This window comes from Haematobia irritans, chromosome 5, assembly GCF_050003625.1.
Source record: "Haematobia irritans isolate KBUSLIRL chromosome 5, ASM5000362v1, whole genome shotgun sequence".
Classification (NCBI taxonomy): Eukaryota; Metazoa; Arthropoda; class Insecta; order Diptera; family Muscidae; genus Haematobia; species Haematobia irritans.
The window spans coordinates 76,905,422-76,931,700 of NC_134401.1; the positions used below are offsets into that span (position 1 = coordinate 76,905,422).

At 32.0% G+C, this 26,279-nt stretch overlaps 1 long non-coding RNA gene across 1 annotated transcript; it reads left to right on the top strand.

Annotated features, from left to right (window-relative positions):
• The first annotated feature begins 7,980 nt into the window (after window positions 1-7,980).
• Window positions 7,981-9,086, top strand: LOC142241078 (uncharacterized). The gene is made up of 3 exons (XR_012723477.1): window positions 7,981-8,606; window positions 8,662-8,920; window positions 9,000-9,086. It is a non-coding gene; the product is annotated as an uncharacterized LOC142241078 (long non-coding RNA).
• Window positions 9,087-26,279: the final 17,193 nt, after the last annotated feature.

A 26,279-nucleotide genomic window follows, 5' to 3' on the forward strand; every position in this document is an offset into this window, starting at 1 on the left:
AATAATATAGACAAATTATTCTCTTTTTATGGTCGACTTTATGAACTTTTTTAACACATTAAGATTCACATATTATGTATGCATTATTAAATATTAGAGCGAAAAAAATCTTACTGAAAAAAGGAAAAGCTACATGTAATATATGACGTTTTCCATAAATAGTATGCAAAAATACACATTTTTCATTCTCGGCAGAAATGTATATTTCATTTATTACATAAACCAGTTCATTAATGTTATGTTTGTGGTCGTAATCACTCAATCATTCAATTTTTCATACAATTTATGAATTCCATCATTGAAAATGTTTCGAGAACACTATTCGTAAAATGAATGAATTATTTTGTGTGCGTAGGAGGACATGGGTAGTAAAAGGAGTCAGTGCTCCTGAATATATTTAGAAACTTTTTAATAAGTGACTTTCAGTTCTGTTGAAAAATATTGTTGTTATGAAACAGCGGCTCATACGCGGACGAAAAAATGGAACTCAAATTTCTAGCACATAATTTTTAAGTGTATATAATGTCCATAAACTAGTTTAATATGTTTGCGAAATATATGTTAATATGTTAGAACATATTATGTTTGGCGCCCTTTCAACCGTCGAACTGAACGGACGTGTTTTCTAATAGCGGAGTATTTCATCGTAATAAGTACTTATTACGAATTTCACGTGTGGTGGAAATAATAAACCACCATGCAGCGAAATTCAAAGTCATCCACTGGGTTGCTAACTTCAGGGCCCAGTGGACGGGTAACGACTGAAGTTATAAATTTGGGCAGCGACCAAGAGTCAGGCCCAATTAGTCGACCTGTAGACGGGTCGACTGGCGGTGATACTTTGGCAAGTCGAACCTTTTCTAAGGTGACGACATCAAAAGGAGGCAATCCCTCTCGAAAGAGATTCAAGGAACGAAGAAATGCTTTGTTTATCCTAAAGAAATTAGGATCAGTCGACCCAAGCACGTTGTCGGCTAAGCAAAGCGATTCCTTAAAATGGGCTCAAGGAATTCTTGAAGCTGGAAAAAGGGAACGATCACCGGATGAGGTGCCATCCTCTAAACGGGATCAAAGATCGTTTGCCTCAGTTGCAAAAGACAGCCTTGTGATGGCTATTATTAATAAAGGAGCATTGGACGGTATGATTCCAAGGCAAAAATGGGGGGAAATTGAGAACGCGATGTTTGGTGTCTACTCAGAGGTGCGAAAAAAGTTTCCCGGACCAAGTCCTCGACGGCAAGATGCTGGATGGTATCAAGGACGATATAAGTTAATAGCTTTTGCAGACCAGAGGTCTATGGATTGCTTTAAAGCTGCATTGATGCTAATTGGTGAAGTTTGGGAAGGAGCCGCTTTGGAGTTAGTCGATAAAAAAGACATACCGGCTAAACCTAGAGCACATGCATGGATACCGACAAACCCTCCTGATCCTGAGTCAATACTAGAGAGACTAAAAGAATGTAACCCAGATCTTCCAACCGCCGATTGGAAGGTTGGTCGTTTGGATGAGGTGGATGGACCAAGACGACATGCGGTGTTTATATTAAACATAGAGTCGCTGCCACATCTAGCCAAGACCCAAGGACGCGTAAGTTATGGCTTTCATGATATCCATATGAAGGTATACAAAAGCGATCAGCCAAAGGATACCGAAGCGGACAAGCCTCCGGTAGAGTCAGCAGTGAAAAAATCTCCTAGTGAAGCCGAAGGAGACATAAAACCTGCAGACTATGGCGAAAATCATATGCGGGAAGTTTCTACAGGCTCAAGCCTCACCAAAGCTGAACCGCGGATTGTTGCGAGAGTCACCGAGATCTGTGAAGAGGAAGCCCTTGATGACTCAATTGAAGCGGCTGATGTGACGGTGGTTGAAAATTTGGATGGTTCTACGGTTCCTCCAGATAAATCTTCACCATTGTAAGGCCGCTTGTGCTGCCTTAAAAGTTCTCCTGATGAAAGGAGACATAGATATAGTTCTTATTCAAGAACCATACATATATAAGAACAAGATCTGTGAATTAAGCACTCCGGGTTTCTAACTTTTGCATAATACCGGTAACGATATAAATCGAGCATGTATAATTGCTAAAAACGAACTAAACTTGTTTCTGCTTCCTTCATTGAGCAATGCAGACACTGTCGTAGCCAGTCTAGAGATATCCACATGCAAATATTGGGTATCTTCGGTCTACATGGGACATGATAGGGAGATGCCACCCTGTGCCGTTAAGACCTTAGTTGAGGAGTCACTAAAAACAAAGACAAAACTCATTATGGGATGCGATGCAAATGCACATCATAGTATTTGGGGAAGTAGTGATACTAATGCAAGGGGAGAGTCGCTAATAGAGTTTATTTTGCGTACTAACCTGGTAGTTTGCAATAAGGGAGATGCACCATCCTTCGTCACCAGGAACAGACAAGAGGTTTTGGAACAGACAAGAGATGTGGCGCTAGCAGTCAGGGGAAAATTCCCATCCACAATCAGAGATATTATACAGAGAGCTCTCTGGATGACTGAGAAATGGGCGAAAGATAATGGTCTTGGTGTAAATCCAGCAAAGACAGAAATAGTCATGTACTGCAAAGATCGCAAAACTCCCACGGTTAGGCCCATTTCCTTAGGGGGTACTGAAATTCCCTTTGGTGAGTGTGCAAAATACCTGGGCGTTATTTTGGACAGGCAGCTGAATTTTAGGCTTAATATTGAAGAGAGGGCGAGAAAAGCTACGGTAGCTTTGTACTCGTGCAAAAAGGCAATAGGGAAAAAGTGGGGACTTAGACCAAAAATTGTGCATTGGCTATATACGGCAGTGGTTAGACCTATAATGCTATATGGTGTTGTAGTTTGGTGGCCGGCACTTCAGAAACCGACTTGTTTAGATAAAGTTCAGTGTATGGCGAGCTTATGTATCTCAGGCGCATTTAGTAAGACAGGAACAGACTCCCTTAATGTCATGCTACATCTATTGCCTTTAGACATTTTGGCCAAACAGTCAGCTGCAACAACGGCTGTGCGGTTGCGCGAGCTATCGCTGTGGTCGGAGAAAATGTACGGTCATAGTTCGGTCCTCACAGTAATGCCAGATGTGCCTAACATAAGCGTAGGAAGGCCTCTGGGGAGGGGGCTTAGACCCCCCCAGAAAAATTTTAGCCCCCCCCCCAGAATTTGAAACTCTATTTATGATTTTCCATATTTCAATAAATGTCAATAGTTTTTTTAATTTTTATAAAAATTAAACAAGAATATACAATTGCACAAAGTTCCGCTAAAGACTTTCATTAACAATCGAATTACTTGGGTTGTGGTAGCAGTTGCCGATGGCAATGTTTGAAGTCAGATATTTATGAAATAAAGCTGTGGTTGAACTTATGATTTAGTTTAATTTAATTAAAAAAATAGTAATTGATATTAAAACTATTCTTTCATAAATTAATATCTTAATAATGCTGCGAAAAAGCGTTGCCAAAAAAGTAGTGAAAATGGTGCAAAATTGGCGGAGAAGCAATGAATGTAATATGAGCTTGTCATAGAACAAATGTCCACCGTTTCAACAGACGTTGCAATGAATTTGCATCACTTCTTAAGATGAGATTCAGTGTTTTGAATGTGAATTCAAAAATTTTGTGAAATTTTTTTTGCCAAATAAATAATTTTTATATTGTTTTTATGATTTTTAATGCATTCTGACGCTTGTTTAAAACGTTTTTCCTCGAAGAATTTCCAAAATCGATTTTTCTATAATAGATTTAGCAGTTTTGTGCCAAAATTTGAATAATTTGTACCAATTTATTTATTCGTACTCTTTTTTTAAACTATTTGAAAAAAAAGAAAACAAAAATTACACATTAAAATATGAAAAAAAATGAAGTAAAAAAACGTCCTGTGTAGTTAAAATAATTGAGGACATTTTTGGAAGTACTTTTAAAGTTGTGCCTTTAGAACAACTCACATTTTTTTTTGCTGGGAAAAGTGTGGAACTACTTTTAGTTGCTTTATTATAAATTAATTGTCGAGTTATTTTGATGTCTAATTTTTTATTCAATTTTATGAAATAAATCATTAATTGAACCTATAAGTTCAGTCTATACATTTTTAGCTAGGGGGGCTATAGCCCCCCCTAGGAAAATTGTCTAGCTACGCTAATGGTACCTAACGTAGTGGATTACACCCTGGCAAAACCACTTTTCGACAAAAAGTTTGAAACTCTAATTCCCAACAGTGAGGCGTGGTGTACACAGACCCCGGGGAATAAAAGATATATAGATTTCTATACTGATGGCTCCAAATTGAATGGACAAGTGGGGTTCGGAGTATATTCTAAAGATCTGGAAATTCGAATAGCGAAAAGATTACCTAATCACTGTAGTGTTTTTCAGGCTGAAATATTGGCAATAAGAGAGGTGGTGAATTGGCTGAGAAGTAATGTTCCAACAAATATTGGCATTAATATATACTCAGACAGTCAACCTGCAATAAAATCCTTGGACTCTGTGTTCTTCATCTCAAAAACGGCCATAGACTGCCGCAAATCTCTCAACGAGATGGCTGAGCAGTACAATATTCACCTAATATGGGTGCCTGGTCATAGGAACATACCGGGGAACTGTGAAGCAGATGTGTTAGCATGGCTAGGAACTACCTAACATATTCCAGGGGAACTAGAATCTGTTGGTATGCCTCTGGCCACCTGCAAGCTCTTACTGCGTGAGAAGGCTGTTATGATGGCCAATATTCGATGGGAAAATTGCAAGGGTTGTAACGACACAAAGCAAATATGGCCCCATTTAAACTTAAACCGCACACTAGATATGCTAGTGTTCTCAAGGCGTCAGATAGCACTCCTAATATCTGCCATAATGGGTCGCTGCCTGATAGGCGAATTTGCAAAAACTATAGGTGCGAAGTATAATGACTATTGTATAAGCTGTCATGACGTGGAGGAAAAGGAATCAATTAAACACCTCTTGTGTGAGTGTCCTGCTTTTTGAGTAAGGCGTAAGCGAATTTTAGGAGCATATAGCTTTAGATTACTGGCTGACCTGGAAAACGTTAACTTAAGCAGTTTGTTAATGTTTTTGGAGCAATCTGGTTGGTTCCACAAAAGTAAATAATAGAGAAGGTTCAGTGGTTAAGACTAGAAGTGCCCATATGTAATAGGTACTTTTAGTTAAATGTGGTATCACAATGGACTGAATAGTCTAAGTGAGCCTGAAATTTAATCGGGCTGCCACTTTAACCTAACCTAACCTAACCTTGGGACATTTTTTTGTAAATATGATATGTGTGGATGCAAACATATATTAATTTTGAAATTGCTTATAAACACATATGTGTGTAGAAAGTACAAAAGTGAATGTAACCCATTGGCGCATCAAAAGTATACACACAAAGAAAATTTCATTAAAGTTTTTTTTTTTTTTTTTAACCAGTGTATGCCTATGGTGAAACATAATATGTTTGAACAATATAAACAATATTTTTAATTATACAATTATTTTTCGAGCTTTTATGGACAGATATAGATTAAGGAACATGGTTAATAGAGCCATTGAAAAGAATACTAAAGGCTGTGGAAAGGTTCATTCGCCCGAACCGAAACATGTACAGTCCAGTCGTGTATAGATTTGTATCGGGCGTTTTCTTTTCAATGGCTCTATTAACCATGTTCCTTAATCTATATCTGTCCATAAAAGCTCGAAAAATAATTGTATAATTAAATATAATGCATTTGGACGTCAATTGCCTGTTTCGGTATCAGGCTAACATGAAATATAATAAGCAACGATGAGCCCGTCGTAAAACTAGGAAAAACACGACTAATGTACGCGTTAGAATTGTTGTTGTATCCTGGAAACCAGTTTCTGTTAATTGTCATATGTTGTAGTTGACTGTAGAAACAATAAGCATTGTTCGACTGTTCACCACTTAGGTGAATTTTAACAAATTAGCTTTCTAAAAATAAATTTCGTGTTGTTGCATTACTATGTAACAAAACGAAATAAAAATAAGATTAAGGGACTTGTATCTAATTATACAATTATTTTTCGAGCTTTATGGACAGATATAGATTAAGGAACATGGTTAATAGAGCCATTGAAAAGAAAACGCCAGATACCAATCTATACACGGACTTGTAAGTTATATGAAAAGATGATGTACAGTGGGAGAAAAGATGATTCAATTTGTAAGAGGAAATTTCCCAAATGTTTTCTCCATAAGGAGTTAGCATAAAGGGCCCAAAATTGAGTTATCTCTCCCAGCCAGATCTATACTAAAGGCTGTGGAAAGGTTCATTCGCCCGAACCGAAACATGTACAGTCCAGGCGTGTATAGATTTGTATCTGGCGTTTTCTTTTCAATGGCTCTATTAACCATGTTCCTTAATCTATATCTGTCCATAAAAGCTCGAAAAATAATTGTATAACTAATATAATGCATTTGGACGTCAATTGCCTGTTTCGGTATCAGGCTAACATGAAATATAATAAACAATATTTTGTTTGAAACAATTCTAAAAATATAAACGTGTTTGGGAGTATATCAAAGAGTATAAATAAACAAGAGGGTCGAAACGTCTCATTTTTGTAATATCGTATAAATGCCATAGATTAGGGTCGAACATGTTGCAAAACGGTACCAACATTTTCTTCGTATTCCCTTTTGTTATCTACGGCTTTTCACATGGTTTTGATTCGGTAACTTGCGATTCGATTTTGAAAAATCAAATTATTCTTTTTGTAATCAAAAATTTTTTTAATTTATAATAAGAAGTGAATTCTTATAATTTTTATAAATGTTAAAAAACAACTTCACGCGAAAATCTAGTGAAAAAGTGAAAGTTTTCTAGAGTATTTCACGTTAAGCCTACACGGATGAAAAAGACTGTTTTTCATATGTTTGGCTATAAACCTTATATGTGTGGAACACAAATTTATAAACACAATATTTTTGAGTGCAAGCATATAATGTTCATAAACTAGCATAACATGTTTGGGACATATATGTTAATATGTTAGAACATATTATGTTTGGGACATAAAATGTTTGTAAATATAATATGCTTGGATGCAAACATATATTAATTTAGAAATAGCCTATAAACATATATGTGTTTAGTAGCTTGGAGCGCTATTTAACAGGGAGCGATATTGAATTAAGTTGGTGGTTGTTGCTTGTTATTACAAAATTAACATTTTATTTTTCCTTGGGCAATTGATCAGCTACTTCTTTGATCCTTACAAACTGTGTGGTCCGCTGTTCGAATCCCCGTCCGGCAAAAGGTAAAATTAAAATAAAAAAAATCATACAATTGAATAATTTCTTCTACAATGTTTGTATTACAGAAAAAGGTGCTAAGAACTAAAAAATCTCGTGGAAGTGAGAAAGATGTGTGGGAATATACAATTAGGCAGAAACAAAATTTTGAGCATTCAGGTCGAAAACCTATGTTGTTAGCACCTATATTACCTGTTTATTTTCGTAATTGATTATGATTGTAAATATATAAATAAATAAATAAAATTTTGAGCACAATATTGTTTGGGAGAATTTTTTTTAAGCATATAATATTTTTGGGTGCAAAGTGCTTCCAAACATATTATATGTTCACATCATAACATATTGTTTTTTGGAAGACAACATTATTGAATTTGGATGCAAAAATACAAAATGTTTGGAACTTAAACTACCCAAACATATATTGTTTAGACCAATGTGCTTTCAAACATATTATATATTGGAAGAGATCAAACATATAAATGTTTGGGCAATACCCAAACATGTATATGCTTGAAGCAAAATATGTTTGGGAGTATATGTTACAGAAGCGATTTTTTGTGAGGGTGTAGTATTCAGCTTTAGCCGAAATTTCATGTAGGTACCAATTCAGATGTTCCTTGAAATGTTTGCTTAAGTATCCCGTGTAAAAATTGAGAGATCTAATCATGTCTAATAATATCAAATTATATATAATTATATCTGCTCAGATATGGTTGTAGATATAAATAGATCTACGGAGATATGTTATGTATAGTGCTATATATGATTAGATCTGATTCAAGATCTCATTATATATGTTGTTATATCTATTTATATCAGTCATATCTGGTAAGATCTAATTATATATCTTCATATATGACATCATATCTAATTATATATACTATATATAGCTCCATATCTAATTATATATCGCGTTAAATCATGAACCAGCTGTGTAACACGGATAAAAAAATATTTGAATATGTTTGTGTGTAAAAATAATGTGTTTGTTACGAGAATACTAACGTGATATACTTGGTTACAAGCACGTATGTTTCGCACATCAAACAAGTGGTGAACATAACCAAACAATCTTTATATGTTGTGACAGTTTCAAGAAACCCTTTTAAATATCATTTTGAAGTGTCTTCATAAAATGCTTAACTTTCAGACACAACTGTCTTTTTGTTTTCAAAAATGTAACCCCATAACTATCACCATTAGCAACGCCTGTTGTTATTAAATTTGAAAAAAAAAATATATCAAATATTTGATAATGCGAGTTTCATATTTTTATTTCATATAAAAATCTCATTTTTCGAGGAAGATAAAGGAGTATGAGAAGGTAAGTTTATTGTTTTGTTCCTATTTTTATATATTGAATATTTTCTGTGTTTTAGGAGGATGAATTTGTGGTAGTCCAGGAAAAGATTAAAAGAAGACAGCGGAGCAATGTAAAGATTTGTGACCAGGCCATATCCGAAGTTGCGATAGAAGGAAGTATTATCCAATTTCAAAAATAATACAAATTTGAAGATGATTTGGATTGTGAACCGGATACATTCCCGTGCAATTATTCATAGTATGGTATTTGGAGCTTCGCACAAACCATTCAATACAGCGCTGGCTTAAATTATTGGGTACGAGAAGCAAATTTTGGTAAGTATATGTATTATTTGCAAATATATCTTTAAATATGTTAGACTGATAATTCTTCTGTATATTTTATATTTTTCAGAGTTTTCATACCGAGTAGTCAAATAAAGGAATTGCGAGACTCATTTAAAGAAATGTTTGCAGAGAGCAATGTACTAACGCCTTGAGAAATTTAAATGCCAGAACCCTTGGTGGCTATGTATATATATTTTGTTTTTGCTGTTGTTGTTTTTTTTTTTAATTCGTAGACTTTTATACCTAGACTTACATATAATGTACATATGTTTGATCCAACTTATAATATTAACTACTCTTTTCATTATAAAACCATTAAATAAATCTTTTTTATTAATTACTGTTATTTCACTAATTTTGGAAATTTGTAGATAAAATTATATATAATTAGATATATTAACATCTAATTATATCAAATTAGATATAATTAGATGTGGGCCAAATTTGAGATCTGGTCAGATCTAATTCCTTTAGAATTAGATCTGATCAGATATTACCATTTTTCGGATCTGTCCAGATCTGCCTACATATACTATCATATCTAATCAGATATGGCAGAAGATCTAATAATATCTGGCCAGATCCACCAATTTTTACACGGGATGTTACAGTCATATTGTCATAAAAAAACAGTAAATTTATTGTTTATCGATCTTTAATAAATTGTCTAAAACACGACAACTTATCGAATGAATGTTTTGGGACATAGAATTCATAGATTTAGCAAACAGAAGATTTCATAGATTTAGCAAACAGAAGTATTCTTTTGGTCCTTTTTTGCGTTTTTCGTTTTGTTTTTTAATGAAAAAATAATTTGAACATAATGAAAATCTAGCACACATTGCAGAATACGCCTTATAATTTTTCCATGTTATCAAACGTAAATAAAACATGTTGCATGTTTGACCCTAATCTATGGCATTTGGGCATATCGTAAGTGAGCGATTTCGACCCTCTTTAGTTATTTATACTCTTTGGAGTATATGTTACATAAGCGTTTTTGTTTTTTTTTTGGGGGGGTGTATAACTAATCTGACTTCAAAAATGTTATCCATTTTTCCAGAATTTTTAATTTAATAGACATATTCTGTTATGTACTATGTTCTTTAACATTCATTTGAGAGTAATTGTTTGATTTTAGAATAATCTCAAGCTTAGTTTTGAGAAAACTTTTATCGGAGATCTCCTTGTGGTTCGAATTTGGTGGAGAATGAATATTGTGCCTATACACACAGAGAAGAGATTGTTTGGAGTTCGGTTGTATTTACGAGTATGAACATTCGACATTTAGAAATGAATATAAGTTGTTTATACCAATTTTCTGTTTTTACATATATTTATTCATACTGGTGAGATTTTCAACAGGTTTTCTGTCGTGCCACACGATAAATGGTTGTGACAACCAAATCTACCTCATTTGAAAAATGTTGCTTCAAATTGGTAGATACGACCAACCGTAAAGAGTTCTAAACTATAATTTAGTAGTCACAATTTCCATATGCTATTCACAACCGAATGTCATTTCAAATATTTTTTAAATGCCATTTTATAAATTAACATTTATTGAAGAAGACAAATGTATTGTATTGAGAATGTTTTATAACAAAAGATGACAAAGCACACAAAATGTGAAAGTGTGACAAAAATATCGAGTCTTATCTGCTCTTTACCATGGACGGGATCGACACAACCGAATGGTGGTACTTACAGTAGAATTTATTGGTTGACAAAATCAACTCTGCATGTCATGTAACAGGTTAGCTGATAAGTCCCCGGTCTAACAAAGAAAAACACATTTTTTGTCAAAATTCGTTTTTATTATTCAACACAGTTCCCTTCAAGAGCGATACAACGATTATAACGGCCTTCCAATTTTTTGATACCATTTTGGTAGTACTCCTCCTCAAAATAGCCCTCAGTTTCGGCGCTCACCTCTTCATTGCAGCCAGATTTTTTTCCCTGCGAGCATCCTTTTGAGGTCTGAGAACAAGAAAAAGTCGCTGGGGGCCAGATCTGGAGAATAACATACGGTGGGTGGGGAAGCAATTCGAAGCCCAATTCATGAATTTTTGCCATCGTTCTCAATGACTTGTGGCACGGTGCGTTGTCTTGGTGGAACAACACTTTTTTCTTCTTCATATGGTTTTGCCGCGATTTCGACCTTCAAACGCTCCAATAACGCCATATAATAGTCACTGTTGATGGTTTTTCCCTTCTCAAGATAATCGATAAAAATTATTCTATGCGCATTCCAAAAAACAGAGGCCATTACTTTGCCAGCGGACTTTTGAGTCTTACCACGCTTCGGAGACGGTTCACCGGTCGCTGTCCACTCAGCCGACTGTCGATTGGACTCAGGAGTGTAGTGATGGAGCCATGTTTCATCCATTGTCACATATCGACAAAAAAAACTCGGGTATATTACGAGTTAACAGCTGCAAACACCGCTCATCAACACGTTGTTGTTTTACGGTCATTCAAAATCATTTTGTGGATTTTTTGATGTTTTCGTCGGTAACCACCTCTTTCGGGCGTCCACTGCGTTCACCGTCCTCCGTGCTCACTTCACCACGCTTGAATTTTGCATACCAATCAACTATTGTTGATTTCCCTGGGGCAGAGTCCGGAAACTCATTATCAAGCCAAGTTTTTGCTTCCACCGTATTTTTGCCCTTCAGAAAACAGTATTTTATCAAAACACGAAATTCCTTTTTTCCATTTTTTTCACAATAACAAAAGTTGCTTCACAAAAGACGCTGTATCTCACAAACTAATTGACTTACAGACGTCAAATTTTGACACGAATCATTTGAAGGTTGGTACTATATAAAAATAATATGCATTTAATACTAGCGACGCCATCTATGTGTCAGACCGGGTACTTATCAGCCAACCTGTTAAGTTCTCCTTACCATCGTTCGATTGGCATGACCGAGTAGCTGCAACTGCCAATAGGAGGTTGGCAATAAGTTCGATCGTCCCAACAAATCTGTATTCTCTGTGTTGGATTTTTCAGAACCGCATTTAATCTCTTTTTTACAATAATTTGGGAGCCACCGTGGTGCAATGGTTAGCATGCCCGCCTTGCATACACAAGGTCGTGGGTTCGATTCCTGATTCGACCGAACACCAAAAAGTTTTTCAGCGGTGGATTATCCCACCTCAGTAATGCTGGTGACATTTCTGAGGGTTTCAAAGCTTCTCTAAGTGGTTTCACTGCAATGTGGAACGCCGTTGAGCCAATCCTTATTTTCTTTTATTAACTGCATTACCTACAAAATTCTACGAATTTAAGAAGAAAAATTGTGTACCTATGTGCTTTAAATTAAAAATTGTCAACTCCACAATGTGGAATTTCAAAACAAAACAGAATTTTGAAAATTTTTTCGAAAAAGGCACCTATATTCTTTATGTCGTAAATTTTTTTTTGATATATCTCCCAAACTTTTTTGTTTGTTTCTTATAAAACACCCTATAGAGATGCGTTTTAAGCTTTTACCGTTAATTTTGGTTAAGTAGAGTATGAGTTCTTCTCATCCCAAAATCGGTAATTTTTAAAAATGAAAAAAATTTTGTTTTGAAAAATTCTCTTAAGTTTTAAAGCTCTTCAGAAGTACCTTTCTTGCGACGTATTATACATACACAGAAAAAAAAGTGTCTTGTAAATTTAAGGACCATTTTAACTTCCACATAGTTCAACAAATTTACTCTAATATAGTTCATTTTTCGTAACCACAACGAAAATTAACTTAGCTAAAGGAAAACTTATAAAAATTCAGTAAATGTTTTTTAGTTCACTAACTACGAAATGGGAAGGATTTTTCCTTAAATAAATTTCCAACACAGTAGTTAATGCATCGTTGATTCTATTATAAATATACATGGGCAATATAAAAATCTTACTACGAAATGTGGACAATTTACTAAGAAAAAATTTTGTATGGAAAAAAATTTTTGTAGTAAAAATTAACTTAACGACATTACCGATTCGTACGATGGCTTCCTACAGATTATTTCCCTTTTTACTATATGTTGGAGTGTAATTACTCACATTGAAAATTTTAGATAAAGTAGAATAAAAAGTAGTTAATATAATCCTTGACGGGTGTATATAATTTTATATAGATTCCTCATAGATTTGGTATATATTTAACCTTAACTTATAGATAGAATTCCAACTAATCAATAAACGTGCTACTGGAAAATGTGAGTGCATCATGTGATGGAGTTTTTAGAGACATTTTGTGTATATATCGTATGCTTGTTTGTGTTTGTTATTGCGTCATTTATGCTGTTGTTGGTTGTTTTGATTCTAGAGACAATGGAATGTTCCTTGTGTGTTGTTGGTATCTTTTGTGGTGAGAGTTGTTTTCTTGCAATAGCGAGATCAGAAAGGGATCGTGTGTGTGTGTGGAGTTGTTTTTCTTTACGGCAGCTATGTATCCCTTATGACTATTTGTGCCTTTGAGTTTTATTGTTGCATTCAGTTATGTTGATGCATTTATGAAGTGCACACGTGGATTTAATTTTGCAAAATTGTACGTGCGGTATTTAATGAAAATACATTTATTTCGAAACATTTTAGAAACTGAGAAGTGAATGAAGTGATGTTAGAGGAATCAAAAACGCTTTTTATTGATAAAAAACAAATAACAGATTAAGGAACTGTATATTTCTGTTAATATGTTAGTTTAAAATTAGTGCGGATTTTAAATTGATTTACATAAAAAATATACAACATGAGTGGTAATAGAATGATTTATATTTATTCTACATCTGGATCACAGGTTGAGAATCATCCATTTTTTTGAATCTATATTTTTTATGTTACAGCAATTCCTACAGGTGAGTACTAAGTTCGAGTTTAGCCGCTAAAATTAAAAATAAATCACTAAGCAAAGTATAAAATTATACGTCTTCGATACAAATTTAAATATAACTTGATGGAGAATAGCCCAAATCAAGTTTTTTATAAAGATTATTTTTTATAATGGATTATTAAAGAAAACTTATCATGGAAATTGCAATTTTAGCCGCTAAACTCGAACTTAATATCCACCTTAAATACTAAATGCTATACTGACAAGTGGAAATTATGTATAATTTCATAATATTTTTTATTTCAAATATATGTATTCTGAGAATAATTTCAATAACGTCCCATATGTCCATGGATATTATTCCAATAATGTACCTACTGGATGGATTTTTCAATGTGGTAAGTTTTTCTATAAACAGTATTTTGTCCGTTTTTAATAAAACCAAAATTCCAATTTATTTAAAATAATTTTTTTCACTTGCAGTTAGACAGGTCTTGTAATGGTAATTTTTGAATATTCTTACTGTTTAATGCTAATTAAGCTGATATCCTTATTGGCTCTAAGAAATACTCTTGAAAACCGTAAGTTAAAAATCAATATGAACGATAGAATTAATTAATTAATAATATTTTTCTTATATTTTGTATAACTTTGCAATTTCAGATGATTAAAAGACAAATCCGCCCAACAAAAGTTAGCCAAAATCGATTAAATTGGACAATTCAATTGAATATAGCAACTTATGCCACATATATCTTTCATATGGATAGAAAACATGGAAATTTAAATTAATTACTTTAGTCCTATTAACATAGAATATTACTCTTTTGAAGAAGCAATTACTAACTACCGACAAGTAACTGCATCCAACGTACGAATAAAAATATTTCCTTTGTTGTATATCATAAGCCATAGTTATGTGTAATATTATAAAATTTTTTTGAAATAAAATACTGGTGGTTATAGAAAATTGACTTGCTTTGTACGAAAAATTTCTTAGTTGTATAGAGGCTTGTTGTACCTTTGATTCCTCAATTTCTCTACTTTTTTGAAAATTATACTAACAAACAGTTTATTTCAAACCAATTTCTTAATACAGGTTTCCCAAAAAATTGTTCATTTTTCTGGATAGCAGGAATATTTTGAATGAGTTTAACTATATTCTTCCCACATCATAGTAATGATGAACTAAAATACGATGCAATACATGAACTAATTTATAAGAAAATCATGAACTTATCTAGATGAAAAAAATCTTTGGCGCCAAATCATGGTCATTCTTACTATGGGTTAGTTCATTTTTCATAAAAAATAGTAAACTTTTTTTTCGGTGTAGGCTTTTGTGACAAAAATTTGCATTAAACCTCACTAACTATATATAATAGTGAATTTGTGTAAATGTACGTTTATATGGGGCTACACCTAAATCAGAACCGATTTAAATAAAACTTGGCACACTTGACGATACTATCAAATATACTCCTTGTGCAAAATTTGAAGGAAATCAGAGAAAGATCCTGGCTTCTGTTGCCATATAAGTGCATATCGGGCGTAAGATAACATACATATATAGGGGGTATATCTAAATCTGAACCGATTTCAACCAAAGTCGACGTGCGTAGCTAGAATGTTAATTCTGCTACCTGTGCAAAATTTCAAGTAAATCGGAGTGAAACTGTGGTCTCAGAATGAAAATTTAGTTTCTGCTGGTCATGTAAGTGTAAATCAGACAATATATATATATATATATATATATATATATATATATATATATATATATATATATATATATATATATATATATATATATATATATATATATATATATATATATATATATATATATATATATATATATATGTCAATCGCATTGTTTGGGGACACAAAAATATATACAAAAATATATATATATATATATATATGGGAGCTATCTAAATCTGAACCGATTTCCATTAAATTTTGCACTTAACTGTACTACTAATAAGACTTTCAAGGGTTTAACAAGATCTATCCAGCAAAGAAAAAAAAAATCGTGAGCGTAATTCGTTACTCACGCACACTCACGAAGATATCATTTTCGTGACTCACGCTCACGAACGAAATTTTGATTTATTAATCACGCTCACGCACACTCACGCCGTTGCCATGAGCGTGACTCACGCGTGAGTCGTGACAATTTCGACAATTTCGTGTCACGTGCACACCTCTACTGCTAGCTTAAGGCTACCTCGTAAATTATTTGTACCATCGTTTTTTCTCTTTTTGAAAGTTAGTTTCGTTTGTACGCGTATACATTGATTTCGAACAATGAGCACTTTTAAATTTTTGGCCTAAGAATTCATTCATATTTTAAAAATGGTTTTACTTTTTTCTTGACACATATTGTTTATGTTCGAATCCTATGCTGACAACAAAATATGAGTGACTTGCGTTTCGAAATAGAAGAAAAAATAAAATTTCTTTCGTTTGAAACACGAATGAAAGCTTTCGTATGAGATAGGGGAACGGGGCATTACAGGCGCTTATTTAACGATTTTTAAAATCAAATTAAAAGCTATTGTCAACATTGAGAAATTTGAATTGTATGTAATTTCGAACTTTACACATACAACAATCCTTAGCACACTGTATTAATCGTTAAACATTAGCTGATGTACGATGACTACCTTTTATGTTTCGAGATTAGAGAACAACACCAAATATTAATCATCGAAAATTGCTTTATTATTTTTCAAAATATTTCCCATTAAGATCTATACACTTTTGCATGCGTTCGATCCAATTATCGAGGTACTTTTGCATTCTGAACGCATCAACCTCTTCTTCAGGTGTCGAAAAACATTGACCTCTCATTTTATTTTATACGTACAGGATTTCAACGATGTCCTTCGTTGCCATGTCAGGTCTACACTGAAAAAATTCCGTAGTTAAACCAACGCTAAATGTAACATATTTTTATTGGACAAAAATTATTTGCTACACTGAAAAAACAGTGAACCCACCAGGAAGAAATCTTTTGGTTAAGTTTAGAAAATTTTGAATGTTTTTAGAAAATTTTAACTAAATAGTATTACAAACGCTGGCATCACGCCGATATCACAGAAATAAGTAAATATTTTTCAACAAATTCAAGAAAATTTATTAGACATAAATAATTTTTTTCACTTGTTATAGAAAATTTTGTAGTTTGAAGGAAAAAATTGGAGTTCAAAATTGCAAGAATGTCTTTAGTGACATACGAAGTTCATGATGAACGTATTTTTAGTAAAATTTACAAATTTAAAGAAATAATGAACTATTTTGTGAGAAATACGAATTTAGTAAATCTTTGTACTTAATTTGTGTATAATTTTTCCCGTTTGTTAGTTCATTTAACTACCGTACGCAAAAAATTATTAAAGTAAATGATACTTTCTCCAAACATAATAATAATTTCATGAACGAAACCAAAGTTAAATTGGCTTTAGTGAAACAGAGAGTTCACTTTTTTTTTAGAATAGTGGTAAATTTTATTATTCTTTCGAAATTTTCCACAACTTAATGAAATCTTACTTTCTTATGGATGTCTCAAACATTTTATGAACTAAACGTGGCTATAAAGTTCAATGACAGTACACCTAAGTTCACTATGAACTAAAGCAAAAGAACATTTTCGTACGATTCCCAAAAATAGTAAGAATGAACTACTGCACGGACGAAAAAAGGCTGTTTTTCGTATGTTTCGGTGTGAAAATTATATGTCTGGAACTCAAATTTTTACACAATATTTTTAAGTGCAAGTACATAATGTTCATAAACTAGCATAACATGTTTGCGGCAAATATGGTTAGAACATATTATGTTCGCGACATAAATTTGTTTAAAAATAATATGAGTGCATGTAAAAAAACATATATTTAGAAATATCCTATAAACATATACAGAGATAACGAAATATATAAACACAAGACAGTGAGGCTAAAAGTCCATCATTAAAGAATATTAATTAATTAATTGATTTTAAGTGGAGGACATAGTAAAATTGAATATTTGGTATACGGTATGCACAGAGCATGTCGATGTACAGTGAGCATAAAAAAAGTTGTACACCAATATGAAATAAATTGTGAAACGATATGAAAAATATGAAGTAAATATATATTTACTATAGCTTAAATTATAGCTTCAAGATCTGGCATTGAAAGTTGGTCACTTCGGGGGTATAAATTTTTGTTTTAGCTGTTATGAACCGCAATTATGAACCGATTTCGATGAGTTTTTCTTTGCTGGATAGATCTTGTTAAACCCTTGAAAGTCTTATTAGTAGTACAGTTAAGTGCAAAATTTAATGGAAATCGGTTCAGATTTAGATAGCTCCCATATATATATATATATATATATATATATATATATATATATATATATATATATATATATATATATATATATATATATATATATATATATATATATATATATATATATATATATATATATATGGGAGCTATCTAAATCTGAACCGATTTCCATTAAATTTTGCACTTAACTGTACTACTAATAAGACTTTCAAGGGTTTAACAAGATCTATCCAGCAAAGAAAAACTCATCGAAATCGGTTCATAATTGCGGTTCATAACAGCTAAAACAAAAATTTATACCCCCGAAGTGACCAACTTTCAATGCCAGATCTTGAAGCTATAATTTAAGCTATAGTAAATATATATTTACTTCATATTTTTCATATCGTTTCACAATTTATTTCATATTGGTGTACAACTTTTTTTATGCTCACTGTACATCGACATGCTCTGTGCATACCGTATACCAAATATTCAATTTTACTATGTCCTCCACTTAAAATCAATTAATTAATTAATATTCTTTAATGATGGACTTTTAGCCTCACTGTCTTGTGTTTATATATTTCGTTATCTCTGTATATGTTTATAGGATATTTCTAAATATATGTTTTTTTACATGCACTCATATTATTTTTAAACAAATTTATGTCGCGAACATAATATGTTCTAACCATATTTGCCGCAAACATGTTATGCTAGTTTATGAACATTATGTACTTGCACTTAAAAATATTGTGTAAAAATTTGAGTTCCAGACATATAATTTTCACACCGAAACATACGAAAAACAGCCTTTTTTCGTCCGTGCAGTAGTTCATTCTTACTATTTTTGGGAATCGTACGAAAATGTTCTTTTGCTTTAGTTCATAGTGAACTTAGGTGTACTGTCATTGAACTTTATAGCCACGTTTAGTTCATAAAATGTTTGAGACATCCATAAGAAAGTAAGATTTCATTAAGTTGTGGAAAATTTCGAAAGAATAATAAAATTTACCACTATTCTAAAAAAAAAGTGAACTCTCTGTTTCACTAAAGCCAATTTAACTTTGGTTTCGTTCATGAAATTATTATTATGTTTGGAGAAAGTATCATTTACTTTAATAATTTTTTGCGTACGGTAGTTAAATGAACTAACAAACGGGAAAAATTATACACAAATTAAGTACAAAGATTTACTAAATTCGTATTTCTCACAAAATAGTTCATTATTTCTTTAAATTTGTAAATTTTACTAAAAATACGTTCATCATGAACTTCGTATGTCACTAAAGACATTCTTGCAATTTTGAACTCCAATTTTTTCCTTCAAACTACAAAATTTTCTATAACAAGTGAAAAAAATTATTTATGTCTAATAAATTTTCTTGAATTTGTTGAAAAATATTTACTTATTTCTGTGATATCGGCGTGATGCCAGCGTTTGTAATACTATTTAGTTAAAATTTTCTAAAAACATTCAAAATTTTCTAAACTTAACCAAAAGATTTCTTCCTGGTGGGTTCACTGTTTTTTCAGTGTAGCAAATAATTTTTGTCCAATAAAAATATGTTACATTTAGCGTTGGTTTAACTACGGAATTTTTTCAGTGTAGACCTGACATGGCAACGAAGGACATCGTTGAAATCCTGTACGTATAAAATAAAATGAGAGGTCAATGTTTTTCGACACCTGAAGAAGAGGTTGATGCGTTCAGAATGCAAAAGTACCTCGATAATTGGATCGAACGCATGCAAAAGTGTATAGATCTTAATGGGAAATATTTTGAAAAATAATAAAGCAATTTTCGATGATTAATATTTGGTGTTGTTCTCTAATCTCGAAACATAAAAGGTAGTCATCGTACATCAGCTAATGTTTAACGATTAATACAGTGTGCTAAGGATTGTTGTATGTGTAAAGTTCGAAATTACATACAATTCAAATTTCTCAATGTTGACAATAGCTTTTAATTTGATTTTAAAAATCGTTAAATAAGCGCCTGTAATGCCCCGTTCCCCTATCTCATACGAAAGCTTTCATTCGTGTTTCAAACGAAAGAAATTTTATTTTTTCTTCTATTTCGAAACGCAAGTCACTCATATTTTGTTGTCAGCATAGGATTCGAACATAAACAATATGTGTCAAGAAAAAAGTAAAACCATTTTTAAAATATGAATGAATTCTTAGGCCAAAAATTTAAAAGTGCTCATTGTTCGAAATCAATGTATACGCGTACAAACGAAACTAACTTTCAAAAAGAGAAAAAACGATGGTACAAATAATTTACGAGGTAGCCTTAAGCTAGCAGTAGAGGTGTGCACGTGACACGAAATTGTCGAAATTGTCACGACTCACGCGTGAGTCACGCTCATGGCAACGGCGTGAGTGTGCGTGAGCGTGATTAATAAATCAAAATTTCGTTCGTGAGCGTGAGTCACGAAAATGATATCTTCGTGAGTGTGCGTGAGTAACGAATTACGCTCACGAAAATAATCCTGCTCATCAACATAAAACGCTTAATAGTTAAACTCATTTACAATGTTTGTGATACCTGGGATGTTAAGAGTATAATAACGCTCTCGATTTTAATAATGCCCATGATTTGAGACACGTCGCTAAGGTAAATTACTTATAAAACTATTCGTGAGTCACGATATTTTTCGTGAGTCACGATATTTTTCGTGAGTCACGGTATTTTTCGTGAGTCACGACATTTTTCTTTTCGTGCGTGAGTAAGATTTTTCCGTCGTGCGTGTGCGTGAGTAAACTATTACTCACGTGCACACCTCAAGCTATCAGTTGATATTCAAGAGCTCAAACATATTGGCAGTCAAACATATTGATGTTTGTAATTGTAATATGGTTTGCAGTTTAACATTGTTCTGAAACGTTGTACGGCTACGTTGTAATTTACTTGTCCCATGCAAAAACGCAGAATTGGTCCGATTTTCAATGACAGCGAAATCGAATTCAAACGAAAACGAATGGGGTTTCGTACCATGTTAAAAATCAAATTATTTGATTTTATAATGTGGGGCAATGTGAAGACGTTTCTTTTGTTTGTCTAATATAAACTGACCACATGGATACTAAACATATTGATCCTTGACGCCAAATTATATACACTAAAAATTATGTTGTCTTAAGCACAAAGGTTTAATATCCTTAAAATAAGATTGATAGTTTTGCTTAACAAAGAAGACACATTTCTCCGATAACAAGAGTTTATAAACTTTTCAATGTAGGCAGTTTGTCCTTAATATCAGGAAATTCGTCTTTCAAATGAATACCTATACACAAAAGAAAATTCTGTTGAACTTATATTATTTTAACCTCGAATCGGGAACAAATCTTCAATAGTATTGGCCATACATAAATTAAATAAACGTATTTAAAAACAAGTAAGAAAGTCTAAAGTCGGGTGGAGCCGACTATATTATACCCTTCACCACTATGTATAACAAAATTTTTGATACTATCTTAACTCGTTCAAATTTGTTGGGAGCTGTATACAAGTTTATATTCCCGTATACAAATATTTAAATATGTACCGATTTGGACAAATTTTTTTAGATTTTACAAAATCTCTAGACTCAAAATTCAAATCGGCTTATGACAGGGACTGAGCACAAAGTTAGTTAAGAAAATATAGGAATATTTAAATCTAAAGCCATAAAATTTCGGAAGTCTGTATTTATGATTTATCGGTCGATACATTCGAATTAGAGTTTACCTATACTCTTTGAATCATTTTTACGAGTTTTTGACTTAGCAGTGACGATTTTCCAAGGAGAATGTGGGTATTTTGGAAACATTCTCCCAAACAGGAAGAATATATATACATGGGCTTTGTCTAGGTTAGGAATATTGGCACCCGATATTACAGGCTCACTTAAACTATTCAGTCCATTGTGATACCACAGGGGGCTTTGTCTAAATCTGAGAAGAATTTGGAACACATTACTATTTTAGTAGCACCCTCTGTGCAAAATTTCAAAATTTTCGGAATGCATCTATGGCCTACGTGGTCATATGAATCTGAATCGGGCGAAAGATATATATGGGAGCTGTGTCTAAATCTGAACCGATTTTATTAATATTCTGCAAAAATTATGAAACTAACAAAATATTTGAATATACGAAATGTGAAGAAGATTGAAAGAAGACAGACGGACGGACATCACTAATGTCCCAAATACATACATATAAATATCACTCGATCTGGACAGAATTTTATAGACTTCTACAAAATCTATAGACTCAAAATTAAAGTCGGCTCACGCACTGGGGTGGAGCACAATGTTAGTAAAAAATATGGGAAACATTTAAATCTGAAGCAATTTGAAGGAAACTTCGCAAAAGTTTATTTATGATTTATCGCTCGATGTATATGTATTATAAGTTTAGGAAAATTAGAGTCATTTTTACAACTTTTCGACTAAGCAGTGGCGATTTTACAAGGAAAATGTTGGTATTTTGCTAACTCTACTCCCTGCACACAGAAAAAAGTGACCCCTTCTTCAAGTTAAAATGAACTCATTCTGAAGAAAGTTGAACTTCGTATAGCGCCAAAGACATTTCTGTTTGAACGATGTGATTTTTGTAGAAATTAGGTAGAACGCATTCCATATATTAGTTAACATTTTCCTATATTTATGTACCACTATACTACAGAATGAAAAAATTTAACTGAATTGATTTCATATATGGAATGATTTCATTGAACTTTTTTCATTCATTTGGACAAATCTTACATATTTGTGGTAAACTTTTTACTTCAAATTTAGAACTGCTTACCTTCGTTTTTTTTACCTTCAATTTTTTCTTCAATAAAATACATGTTTTATTAATATATTAAATATATTTATTTAGAATCAACAGCATCGACTGGCCTTGAAATATTAAAACACATTTTTTTCTTCTTCTAGTACCTTTCACTTTGAAAAAGTTGCTTCATAGCAATTTTGTCCACCTTTTACAATTTCAATACCTACAAATATAAACAAAAAAATTCTAAACCAATGTTTTCACAAAACGTTAGCGTCACTGGATATTACCTGATACTTGAAGATTCCAAACTGAAGTCGAATGAAGGGGTTGTTATACTGCTGGTGTTTTCTTTTTTTATAAACCAATTTTCAAAAAACGAACATTTTTCTCACTAATTTAAAATAACAAATATTTTATATGTTTTATTTGTTTTTTATTATATTAATTTATTTTTTATCAATATTATTATTTTTTAACAATCTCTCAGTATACCATAACAACGCGATTCCAACTAAAAAAACAACCCACGCGCAAACACATCGATTACATCGATGACAGGTATCGATTACAGGTAGATAAAAGAAATGTAGGAAATTTTCCTATATTCTAACAAGTGTGTTTCCTATATTCTAACGAGTGTGTTTTGAAAGGATTGAATACTTCTTAGTACGAATGAACTAAAATATTTTTCTATGCCAAGTGTTATTCGTATGTATGATAAGCTTTCTATAATAAAGGAAGTCAGAATTATCATTTTATAAGAAATTTTACTAAATTTGAGGAAACTTGGTTTTAGTTCGGTTTTTGTTTATTTTTACGAATGCTTTTTTTTCTCAGTGAATAAAATTTTCTTGTTCAGTAGTAAATTCTTATACCCAGCGAAGAAAACAGTATTAGTAAAATGCCATGCCTTATTCTAGTTAATGAGCTATTCCTAACTGCTTTCAGTTTAGGATTTTTTTTTACTGAAACAAGTAAATTTTATTATTTCACACAAAAATTTAACTGAATGGAAATAAAATGGCTAAACTAAATTGATGAATGTTTTTCTTTTAGTTTCGAAGACACTTTTTTCTAAGTGTGTACAAAATTTCAAGTAAATCGGAGTAACAGATTGGCCACTGAACCGATTTCAATAAAATTTGGCACACTTGACTACACTACTCATTGTACTCTAGTGCAAAATTTCAACCAAATTGGAGTAAAACTCTGGCTTCTGGGACCATATTAGTCCAAATCGGGCGGAAGATATATATGGGAGCTATATCTAAATCTTCACGGACAGACGGACATCGCTATATCGAATATATCGAAAAATTTTGTAACAAAAAAAGGTTTTTGTATACAAGTTTGAAATTTTCGAAGAAATTCAAATACTCTTAGACAAGAAGAACGTGAAGTCGAGTATATATATAAATATTTTTCCTTCGAATCCTACACAGAAAAGTGTCCCGTAAATTTAAGAATATTTTTACAATAATTTATTACAAGAATTTTCCAGAATTTTAGTTCATTTTTCGTATCTTCAACGAAAATTAAGTACTCGAAAGGAAATTTTACAAATTCTAAGTAGCAATCGTTTAGTTCATGGCCTACAAAATACGATGGAAATTTCCTTAAAAAATTTCTTAACTGGTAGGTAAAAATTCGTTTGTACTACTTCGTTTGTAGTACTTTCTAAATAATAAGTGCAATTTACTATAAGATTTTTTTGTATGAGAAAATATTTTTTTACGAAAAATGGACTTGAAAGTGGATAGCAATTTCTTACTGACAATTCCTATAGTGAATAATTGTTGGTAGAAAATTACCCAATGAAATATTTTTAGTTCACATGTAATTAAATTTATAGACATTTTCGTCAAAAATGGTAGATAAGATTTCATAAAGTTTTTGCAAATTTTACTTGAGTTTTGGTTGAGTGAGAGTAATGCATTAATGAGAAATGGTAGCGAGGGCTGGGTATGTTTGTTGTATATACATACACCCTCAAAAAAAATCGCTTCTTTAACATATGTTCCAAACATATTTTGCAGGAAGCACATATATTATTGGATACTGCCGAAACATTAATATGTTTGTTTTTTTGTGAACATATTTTGTGAACAAAAATTCATCCGATCCGGTTGAAATTTGCAACGTGGTGTTAGTATAAGGCCGCTAATACCCATACCAAAATTGGTCTATATCGGTCTATAGTTATATATAGCCGATCCCCAATCACACAAAAATTGGTCCTTATCGGTTCATAATCATGATTGCCACTCGAGCTAAAAATAATCTACCAACATTTTATTTTTATAGAAAACATTGTCAAAATGTTATTTCTATAGAAAATGTTGTCAAGATTTTATTTCTATAGAAAATTTTGTCAAAATTTTATTTCTATAGAACATTTTGTCAAATTTTTATTTCTATAGAAAATTTTGTCAAAATTTTATTTCTATAGAAAGATTTGTCAAAATTTTATTTCTATAGAAAATTTTATCCAAATTTTATTTCTATAGAAAATTTTTTCCAAATTTTACTTCTATAGAAAATGTTGTCAAAATTTTATTTCTATAGAAACTTTAAACATAATTATACACGTATTTAATCGGCCTTTTTTAGTTTAATATATACCACGTATGGACTATGTGGTGTATATTACGGTGTTGGGAAGTTTTAAGATACCTTGCCATCGACAAGTGTTACCGCAACCCAAGTAATTCTATTGTGGATTACAGTCTTCAGTAGAAGTTTCTACACACAAAAAAATTTTTTTCTGATTCAATCACCAAATTAATTGATCCAATTAATTTTTTAATTGAAATGTCTTCAATCACGAAAATGATAGTATTAATCACAGTTTTAATTGGGCATAGAAAAAATTCTTGATTAAAAAATTAATTGATTTTTTTCAGCAAAATTTTTAATTAATTAATTTTTTAATTGATTCAATTAAAAGTTTAATTGATGTTGATTGCGAAACGCAATTAATTTATTAATTAAAAAGGGACTATTTTTAATTACTTTGTTAGATTGGCTTAGAGTTTTTATTTGGATTAACAAATGATTGGTTGAAATACATTTTTCATTAAAAATTAAAAAAAAAAAAAAAACAAGTATATACGGCCGTAAGTTCGGCCAGGCCGAAGCTTATGTACCCTCCATCATGGATTGCGTAGAAACTTCTGCTAAACACTGCCATCCAGAATCGAGTTACTTATGTTGCGGTAAAGCTTGCCGATGGCAAGGTATCTTAAAACCTCCTAACATAATCTTCTAAATTGTATGTAAGTCCATACGTGGTATATATTAAATCAAAAAAGATCGATCCAATACCTATATAATTCAGTTTGACAAAGTAGACATAAAATTTTGACAAAAATTTCTACAGAAATAAAATTTTAACAAAATTTTCTATAGAAATAAAATTTTCACAAAATTTTCTATAGA